The following is a 10966-nucleotide window of genomic DNA, read 5'->3' as shown; positions in this document are numbered from 1 at the left end:
CTTAATTTCTCTCTCTGTAAAGTGGGGATACACTGGTTCCTACCTCAGAGGTTTTGGGTGGATTACATGAGTTAGTACTTGTAATAAAACCGCTGTAAAGCAAAGGATGTTGCCCACCATCCAGCTGTACAAGGAGCAAGTCATTAGCCACTGCAGTTGCTGACCTACAGGACACCCTGAAAGGAATTCAGGATGAAGAATAGCATGACGTGCTCAGTGCTTTGGGAGAACAGGCAAAACAGGCCCTTAGATGCTTAGATATATTTCAGGAAAAAAATTTTATGAACTCAGATTCTTGCATTTTCCCATACTTAGAAAAGCACTACAATCATTAACTGAGATATCTGTTCCTCTTGACTAGCAGTAACCTTCTACTGAGATGTGTGCTTGATGGCATGTGCTCATTACCCAAAATCATATATGTGCTGGCCTCTCCCCCTACCTCCTCAGAGCTATCTGAGAGGCTGTCTCTTGGTCTGTAGTCCCCAGTAAGGCACTGCATAAACTCAACTCGTAGCTCTTACATTGTGCATTTTTCTTTCAGTCAATAGCACTCACGAAAGTGTCCGGCCCCTAGTGCTTTATACGTTTTGATTATTAATATTACTGAGCCTTTGGCGTATTTGCCAGGCCCCTGTGCTAAGTGCTGTATCATCAATGCAGGGTGGGAGGCACATCAAGCCAAAGTGTTCTGATGAGACTTCAGGAGAGACAGGGCTTTAAAAACTATTGTGAAAGCAATAGCTGATGTTTATTGAGCACTTACTATGTTCCAGGCATTGTTTTAGAAATATTAGCTCACTTAATTCTCAAAACAGCTCTATGCTATAGACTATTGTCCTTCATTTGAAAGACAGGAAATAGCACAGAGAGGTACCCGAAGTCATGTAAATGGGTAGGTATACTGGAAGTCAAGTGGTAGCTGAGTGTTCCAGCACTCTTAAGGACCATGCTTTATATAACCTATGGGATATTTCCAGAACTTTTTCAGTTGACATGGAAACAGCCAAAGTTGTTTCCTCATTTTTTTCATGACTGTATTTGGCTATGTTTTAAAGAGTGGTTTCCAGAATGTGTGACACAGTCCATTTCCCAGATAAACCGCAGTGCCTGTCAGTATCAGGTTTACCGGGGCTCAACAGCTTTGCTTACTTCTAATCGTTCTTCATCACATCACCCTCTTGGTTCTCCTCCCTCTCTGAATACCTCTGTTTTCTCAGCTTTGCTTTTACTGCTTGTCCCCTACATAGAGGTGTTTCCTATTATCTTCTCTGTGTTTACAGTCTTTTTGAACTTTAATTTTCACCTCCGGATGACTCTAAAACAATCTCTCCAGTCTCAGCCTCTCTCCAGTTGCCAGCCGGTCACCTTTACTAGGTACGGCACCACACCTTAAAGACAAGAAGTTCACTATTATCCACAGAGTCAGTCCTCGCCAAGACTCCCCTATTTACATTAATATCATCGTCATTCTTCCAGGCACCCAGGCTCTTCCCTTTGGCTGCCCTCATATCTAGTCATCTGTCAAGAGTTCTGTTGATTAAGTAACATGATATCTCATCTTTCTGAATTAAACTGAAGCCAAGTCCCCCTAAAATCAAGTTACCTTGCTGAATTTACAATTTTTTATTTTTGAAATTTTTATTGAAATATAGTTGAGTTACAATGTTGTTTCAGGTGTACAGCAAAGTGATTCAGTTATACATATATATTCTTTTTTAGATTCTTTTCCATTATAGATTATTACAAGATACTGAATTGAATTTATGATTAATCGCTCTATCCAAAACTTTATTTCTTTTCTTTGTCCCATCTGGCCATTAATCTAATGAACTAATTAACTGAACACTAATCAACCAGAGTCAGGTGACTAAAATTGGTGTTGTAGATATCACCCTTAAGGTACAAACTCAGGTTGTTTCTCCAGGATAAGATAAGCTAATAGACCCCAGAGCCATGGACCACTTGCCTGAGAATCATAAGCCAGGGACATCCTGATTCCCCAAACTATGATTAAGAAATGTCACAGAAATATCACAGAATGATGATTAATCCCAGCCTTTCTGTTCTTCCCCTTTAAAAAACCCGTCACTCAAAGACCAAGTTGGAGTGGTTCTGAGATTTGTGATAAATCCTGACTTTGCTGCAAACACCTGCAGCCAGAGTTTGGCTTTCTATGCCACAGGCACATGAGCCATTGCTGGTTACAAAACCACGGTTTAATTTTTACTGCCTCCCTGGGTCATCCCAATTGAGGTATGTTCTACCACTTCAATAATCTCTTTTTCAAATTTGTCCTACAAGTGACAGGGTAATCTTCCACAAGTATAGTTCTTTTTTTTTTTTTTAATAAATTTATTTATTTATTTATTTTTGGCTGCATTGGGTCTTCGTTGCTGCATGCGGGCTTTCTCTAGTTGCGGCAAGCGGGGGCTACTCTTTGTTGTGGTGCACGGATTTCTCATTACGGTGGCTTCTCTTGTTTTGGAGCATGGGCTCTAGGTGAGCAGGCTTCAGTAGTTGTGGCGCTTGGGCTCAGTAGTTGTGGCTCATGGGCTCTAGAGCACAGGCTCAGTAGTTGTGGCGCACGGGCTTCATTGCTCCATGGCATGTGGGATCTTCCTAGACCAGGGTTCGAACCTGTATCCCCTGCATTGGCAGGCAGATTGTTAACCACTGCATCACCAGGGAAATCCCCACAAGTACAGTTCTGATCAAGCCTTTACCTTACCAAAACTTTTCAAGAAATTCCCTAATTTTAAGCTATTTTTGTTTAGTATTTCTCTTCAGGTGTTAAATCTGCAGTGAGGAAGTTATTGGAAAATAACTCATGTTAGAATAAAAGTTGTTGAAGACGCAAAATGGCTTGGATCAGAGGACTATTGGAAGCTAGGTTTCATATCTTCCACCACTTTTCTCTGAGCCCAGCAAGTTACTTAGTGTCCTGTGCCTCCTTTTACTATGAAAGGGAAGAGCAGTACAGCCCATGACCAAAGGGTCTTAGCATTAACCCGTCACGCACACATAAGGAATCCAGAAGAAGGAGTCAGAAGATCTTTACTCAGACATGAGTATTTTATGTCAATCTATAAGAAACCCACAGTCAACTGGAGATGTCAGCTGGAGATTCAGAAGGGATTTCTCTCTTGTATTTAACTCACCCGCTCCCCACGTAACAGGAGTAGCTAATTTCTTTATCCTCCAGGTATCCTAGACCTCCATCCCCTACGGGTTGGCAGAGAAATCTTTCACCCCTTTACGTTTTATCTCTCTCTCTCTCCCCTTTGGGTGGATTAATGACCTAAACATTGAAAACAATAAAGAAAATATGAGAGAAGAATTTTACAACCTTAGAGAATGGGGAAAGAGACTTCTTAGCAAGATATTAAAATTATACACTGTAGAGGGAAAGAAAAAAGTTAACTGCTTCTCAATTTAACACTTCATTCCTTATTTAGAGTTTATAATTAAAAAGTTACTTGTTGGGCTTCCCTGGTGGCACAGTGGTTGAGAGTCCGCCTGCTGATGCAGCGGACACGGGTTCGTGCCCTGGTCCGGGAAGATCCCATATGCCGCGGAGCGGCTGGGCCCGTGAGCCATGGCCGCTGAGCCTGCGCGTCCGGAGCCTGTGCTCCGCAACGGGAGAGGCCACAGCAGTGAGAGGCCCGCGTACCACAAAAAAAAAAAAGTTACTTGTTTTACTCTCTTGTGTGTCACTTACATCTGGTTCCTTGATAACCTCTGAAGTAGTGTTCAGCATTCCCTGCCAGATCCTAGAAAGATCTCGAAGGTTAAAAACATAATGGAATTTGGCAGGGGTGGGAGCATTTGAATCTTAGTCATCTGCCATAGTCGGAGTGTCAGGGGAACCAATTTCGTCACTGAATCTCTCACTTCTTCTGAGAAGCCCCTTTGGGTACAGTAGTATCCTATCCCAATCACACCTGAAAGGGGAAAAAAGTCATAACATTTTGAGTGACAGTTCAAATCACCTAAATGAAAATGAAAAACATTATAATGTAGAGTACAAATATAATTAAACATTTTAATAGTTAACCACATATTAAAGAAATTTCTATTAAAAAATAAAACTTCATTCTTTTGAAAGGCACAATAAATAAAGTTGAAAGACCTGGAAGAAGGAATTCTTCAATATATATAATAGACAAATAAGTAAAAGACATGAATTGGAACTCCTTAAGAAGGAAACTTGAATAGCCAAGGAACATGAAAAGGTGTTCAACCTTAATGGCAATTTGGGATGTGCAAAATAAAGCAAAAATAAGATACATTTTCCCCCATTAGATTGGCCTACTAGGTATGAAGACACACGATGATGAACTATAATAATTAAAAACATTTGGTATTCGACATGCGAATCAAATAAACCAATGGAAAATGATACTCCAGAGACAGATCTGATATATACCCAAGCATTTACTTTATGATAAAGATAATGTGCAGGCAGAAGAATATGCTCTTCTTCCCTTCTAGGTTTTTTGGCTGATCTAATAATTAAACTGATTTAAAACAGATTGTCACCCATATCAGCCCCTGAGGGCTAAAGGATCCTTGCCTTGATTTATCTCTGTGTTTGTTTCAAAAGCACCTGGTATTTGAGAGAGATGTTTTGCAGCTGTGCTTAGAGATATGTAGTGGTCAGCCACCCTGAACTGGCTCTGACTTGACCACAGGAACATACCTGCATAGATGAGACCTGGAGTGTCCGGAAAGTTACCTCTGCTTCATTACCATGCTAAGATTTCTGCCCCAAGCGGGAGATCTGTACTCTGCTAGGCACAATTCATGCATTGTGCAAAGAAGCATGGAAGACTGCGCATGCTCCAGCTGTCCCAGGCTGGCTCTGGAAATCTCTACCCCTTTCCTAGAGCCTTGATGATATGCCTGCCTCCTACCCCTTAAAATTCCCTCCTTCCCTTCAGAGAGAAGGTGTTTTGAGAACATGAGCTCTCTCTTCTCCATTCCTTGATCAGTGAATAAAATTTCTCTTCTGCTATTCAGAAACTGGTTTTGTTTGATTGGCCTTTGTGACTCTGGGCAAAGAAAGAACCCACTGAGGGGTCACTGACCTGTTGGGGATTGGTAACAAGATTAACAGGATAAAAAAGCAAACAAAATTATACAAGTCCCCATACAGATTTGAAAACTCAAAGGGTAGTCAGGTCATTGAAACTTATGTAACATCCTGACATGAGGAAAGGGGCAGGGGTTTGGGGATACAATGGTGAGGAAGGCCATTCACAGGAAGGCAGAGGAGATGTTTGGAAAACCAAGGTTGCCCTGTTACACAAATAAGTTTCCTAGTAAAAAGATATCTCTGGTAATAGCTCTCTTTCTGGTACAGTCCGCCTTGCCAGTGTAAATTTAGGCAGTTGAGGGAGAGGAAAAGAACTTTTCCTGAATCTTTGGAAATTTGATTGCCTTTAGCAGAAAATAATCCTTGTGCCAAGGTGGCATATTTTGGGGTGACAAATTCTGCTCCCCTTCAACATTTCAAATTAAGGAGGAACAAATAAACTATTGATTGGTTATCTGTTTGGGAAAAAGTATTTTAAACTCTACCCCCCCAATACAAATATACAAATAATGCAGTATCACAAGGTACAGAGATAATAGTGCCCCTAGGCAAGTTCTGATGACATGGCTGTAGGGTAGAATGAGCATGTGCTGATATAGGAAACCCCCTCACACTTTCCCAGGATCATGGGGAACAGAGGAGAACAATATAAACAAATCTATGGAAATGTGAATAGAGTATTGTGTATCCAGAGAATTAGGAGCAGTTTGTTGTTGCAAGAAGGAACAATGTGAAATTGAATGAAGGAAGGTGAGGCTGGAAGGGCAGGTAGGGTCTGATCATGAATGGCATTAGGTGTCCAACTGAGGAGTTTTGACTTGATCCCTTAACCAAGGTGAGTCAGTGATGATTTTCTTTTTAAATCAGTGGAGCAAAAATGTCTGGTGTACATTGGAGGTAAAATTTGAAGCAGGGAAAGCAGAGAAGATGAAAGATTGATGGAGCAATACAAAGTGAATAGAGAAAAGTTTGCATCGCTCATTCGAATATTCAATAAACATTTGGTAGGCCCTGGAGATACACCTGTGAAGAAGACAAGTGCAGTCCAGGCTTCAGGTTGGGCACAGTGTAGTTCTGATGACAGCAAATCAATAGGAATGTACTATGGGCAGCATAATTTAATGTTTTAGTACAGCCCTTTTGGCCTTATGAGATCATGCATTCAAGGGTTGCAAACAGAAATGTCCTCATGACATTAAATTAAATGAATGAAGGAGGTAGAAGTAACCTCGTAGGGTGTGGTGAGACACTGGGGGAACCAGGGTGTGTTTGTCCTCACTTAAAAAATCTTCAAATTCAAATAATGGTGATGGTTGATGATGATGATGGTGGTGGTTATAATGATTATAATGATTGTTTTTTCAGGATTTTGGCCTATAGGACACTGATTTTTTTATGTGCTTGGGAAGTGGTTAGTTTAGTGGTAGCGTAAAGTAAGAAATAAATGTTAGCTATTGTTCTTCTTTTGATTGTTCAGTGAACCATCTATTATTGGTTCTTCTATAGGAGAAGAAGAAGCAAGCAAATGGCTAGAATTCAGTCTGAGAAAATCCAGTTCATTCAAAGGGCAATTTACATAAAATCATCTCAACAAGACCCAGTGTGCTCAGAGCCAATTTGCTGACCATCAGTTTGCCAAATTCACCATTTATGGAATGTGGCTGTAATACTTCAATAGGGCCATTAGATAGCTCTGTCAGGCATGTTTATTTTTGGTCACAGATGAACTTTTCTGTTTATACTAATATTTTGTGAATCTTTTAACATGTCATTTCCTGTTTTGTTGACTTTTAGAATTTTTAAGGGATTTTAAAACCAATTTCTCAGATAGTACATTGTATTTGTTATTACGATTAGATATGGCTCTCACAAATCGAGGTGTGGACTTCCAGGGCTGGTTTGGGGGCTCCCATGGGGCCCTGGCCTGGCCTGTTCTCAGTTGACCCCTCTAGGCTTGTGGCCTTGTGATTAACCTTCCCAGACAGCCTCATGTCTGTGTGAATAATTTTACTCCTTTTTGTGCAATATTGCTGCACATGGCATACAGTTTGACAGAGATCAACTCACATCATGAATAACCAATATTTCAGAATAGGGTAAGGGGTGAGAGAAATTGAAATTGTCTGAAAATTTCCCTTTGATCACATAACACTGAGAAAGAAAAAAAGTATTGCCTAGAGGCAAACGCAACATCCTTGTAAAAATAAAAACAGAAAAAAATGAATTTGCTTTTGGTTATTTTCTTCTAAAGTCACCTGGAGCTCTTCATAGCACTTGAAGCAGATGTATAGGCCAGGAGGGCAGAGGGTATCTCAGTGCCTGGAAATGGCCTAGCCTGGTTGGAGCTAAGAGTTTGCAGGACACCACGGAGTCTCAGAGGTGAGGCTGAAACGGAAGTTGTGGCCAGGTCATGAAACGCCTTTTTAGGCATTCTAGAAAGTTCTGCAATTTCCTTGCAAGTGATTATTGGGAGGTAAGTACTTTTAAAAGTTCCACCTGAATGTTGGTTTTCTGAGAGCAGAGACTGCATTTGTGCCGTTCACAGCTGTTACGCAGGACCTGGTATATGTTGGGCTCTTACTGTTATGAGGTGTTTTTTAAAAGTATAAAAGTCTCAGTGGATATCCCTTGAAGCCAAGGTTAATTTAGAGAATCTGAAGTAAGAGAGTTTAAGAATAAAAAAACAATGGCCAATAATGTTTGATGACTTAGTGGGGACGATTAACCATAAGCTTGGGCATCTGAGGCACTGATTGGTTGGCTTTTGCCAGCAACCTCTGAATAATGGAGTGGGAAGGGAGGCAGGATTGACTGGAATTGAGAAAAAAATGTAAAGCGAGGAAGTGAAGGTGTCTGGTAAAAATGGTTTTTGGAAGCAGCTTCATGGAGGAGGCCACCGAGTGTGAATTCAAGCTTCCGAGAGAAAAAATAAAACCCAAAAAACAAAAGTTGATCTGAACTTTGAATTATTGGGGGAAAAAAAGCCAGAGAAATCAGGTTAGGTCCACCTTATCTTGGTTTGCTCTGCTCTCTTGGTCTCCAAACTTCTTCAACACTTCCAGCCCCCAGAATATTCTCTTCAACTACCTCAAAGCACCTGGAACCGCACAAATGGACTGGTTGGGCTACCAATGCCTCTGACTCCAAACAGACGGCATAGGACCCAACTATAGTCATAACTCACTAATGTGACCGCCCAGGATTTCATCTGCCCATCAAGTCTGTTCCTCGTGCTTTTTCTTTATTTCGGTTGGTGAGTCATGATCTATTTTGGAATCAAATCAGAAACACGGGCTCTCCCTCCACCTGCATCTCAGCTATTAACTTGCTTATTTAAAAAAACCTTACTTTTATCTGCTTTATGGTCCTCTAGGAATTTTCCTCTTCTGAGAATCGATGGGTATAAATGCTATATATCTATATAGGGCCGCTATAAGATTTAAATAAGGTTATGTGTGAAAGATTTATTCTTTGGGCTTGCCACATAAATTTGTAGTGATTTATTTAAATAGAAAGGGGGACATGTGAATCCTTCTGAAGTCAGATGAATTCATCTGAAACAGCTGTCAAGCATATGTTGTTTTTTTTTTCCATACCTAGGGTATAAAATAACCTCCCACACATTTGGGAAGAAAACCCCAAAGGCCTGAAGTTTCTTCATTTGTAAAATGGAGGTTTTGGTTATCTCAAAGCGTTGTTTTAAGAATAAGATGAATTAGCAAATAATGTAGTGTCCATAATCCTTATTCATTCTTAGTTTCTGGCCTCTCCGATCTGAGTATTCCTTAGTCAATGATATAATGATACAAAGCAATATGGATCATCTGTGAGCCTGACAAAGCTTCTGTTCTCACATGGCCTGTAGCCTATAACATAGCCTATAACATAATAGGATGATGGTGACAAGTGTGAGGTCAGAGGTCACACTGCCTTGGTCAGAGGCTCACTTTGGTCTAAACCTCTTTGCCCCCAGTGTTCTCAAGTCTAACTGGGGATAAAATAATACGTAGTTTATAAGGGTATTATGGAGATTAAATAAGAAAATTAGATCCAGCTGGTCATCAATGACTGGAAGCTGGGTTTTAAAAAGGTGGATTAGGCGGGGTTTTGAAAAGGTGGTTCCACTAAAGTGATTGAGAGGCGTGTCTGAGGCGGAGCCATGTCTGGGGCTGCATCTAAGGTCTATTTAAGCTGCGCACCTCAGGGGTGTATTGCTACTGCTCCAGAGCTCGTCACTTTTTCACTCCGAAAGACCCCGGACTAGAGATTCAATATGGACTCCAATGGTGAGTTTCTTTGGTGGGAGGCGGCCTACCTGGTGTACTAGTGTTTTGCAGGGGTCTGAGCTTTCATCTTTAAAAAAACATAGATTTATAGGCTGGGGACAGCTCATGTCACTGATGTAATTGTCTGTGGTTTCTGTACAGTGGAATTTGGCAGTAGGTCTTTCTGAGAGGCTCGGGGATTTAAAGATGAACTCTTTGTTACATTAAAAGGGATTTCTTGTCAACTATAGCTCAAAACTGGAAAAAAAGAAAAAGTAGAACCAATCTAAATATTCAACAACATGGAGCTGGTTTAAAAAAGATTTCTGTATTTTAGATATATATATATGGAAGTATTTTTGAGTGAAATGATATGTCTGGGATTCACTTCAGAATAATGGGGGCGGGCGGTTGTTGAGGAGATGAGTGGAATGCGTGGGTGGATGAAGTGAAATTGGCCAGGTGTTGCTATATATCAGAGTTGAGTGATGTGGTCATCAGGTTAATTATTTTCATCAGCTCAGCAAAGTAGAAAAAGATCCAGGCCTCCCTAACTTGGTCTGAAATAATCCCAAAGCAGTCGACAAAGACTAAAGATTGCTTAATGGGAAAAATTACCCTGGAATTTCCAAATTAAAACTTCTTCATGAAGAGCTCCTCTTCACTTTGTGCAAGCAGCGATCCGGATTTGGAGTCTCTCAGTCTGCTGTGAGGGGACTGCCCAGTGAGAACAGCTCACAACCTGTAATAATACTCAGACACTTCAACTTGCTGGAGTGTGAGGATTAGATTAGTTACTGTATGGGGACAAAAATCCAGACAGTGGTCAAGGAATGTCTCAAACACAAATAATGGTAATTTCCTCCCCATTCCCCATAAATGTTTCCTCAATGAAGACTAGGAAATGAGAATAGTGTGGAGTGATAATCTGCACAAACTGGAGGTTAACCCTCCGGTTTGTGCAGAGATGTGGCAGGGAATGTTGTTAATCTCATCTGGGTTGAGCCCAATCCCACAATCAACAGGAAGGGTCAGAAGACAATTACGGAAAGAAGCCCCAGTTTTGTAAAAATCCATCTCTTTGGGACAAACCTTTTCTGTCTTTTCGTGACCATAAGCATGTCATTTCACCCCTTGGAGACAGTGCCGGAAATTATTTGTTCTGAGTGTCATAATTCCTACGTAGGGTGGTAGTTATCATTTACCTCCTTTACCTTGGGACGTAACAGAAGTTGGAAGACAGTAAGTGCCTTGCCCAGGGTCATGAGCGGAAAGAGACCGAGGCTGGGGGTCAAATCTAACCTGCAGACCAGACGGGCAGTGTTCTGCTCTGCACCTCAGCTGAGGAAGAGCCTCAGCTGAGTAAGGAGGCCAGTTCCCCCTCGGCTCAATATAATATCTTTAGTTCACATGTTCTTTCCTTAAGTTTCTTGAAAATCCTGTGCTAACGTTGCCTTAATTTGTATGTTTTTTATAAATCCAATATTCTATATAAATACCCTTTTAAATTATTTTTTTTTCCTGGAAGCACTGAGGAATTTTTATCTTTACAGTCTAATAGTTTTTTTAGGATATGTCTTGGTGTTAATCATCCTGAGTTAAT

At 40.8% G+C, this 10966-nt stretch overlaps 1 long non-coding RNA gene across 1 annotated transcript in view; it reads left to right on the top strand.

Moving 5' to 3' along the window:
* The window catches only part of LOC132439896 (uncharacterized), a 98040-nt gene that overhangs the window by 21092 nt on the left and 65982 nt on the right, over positions 1-10966 (top strand). The gene's annotated exons all lie outside the window — the stretch shown is intronic.

The sequence above is a fragment of the Delphinus delphis genome, chromosome 16, assembly GCF_949987515.2.
Source record: "Delphinus delphis chromosome 16, mDelDel1.2, whole genome shotgun sequence".
Classification (NCBI taxonomy): Eukaryota; Metazoa; Chordata; class Mammalia; order Artiodactyla; family Delphinidae; genus Delphinus; species Delphinus delphis.
Note: the sequence above shows the minus strand (reverse complement) of the source record. Positions and strands in the feature narration are given on the sequence as shown.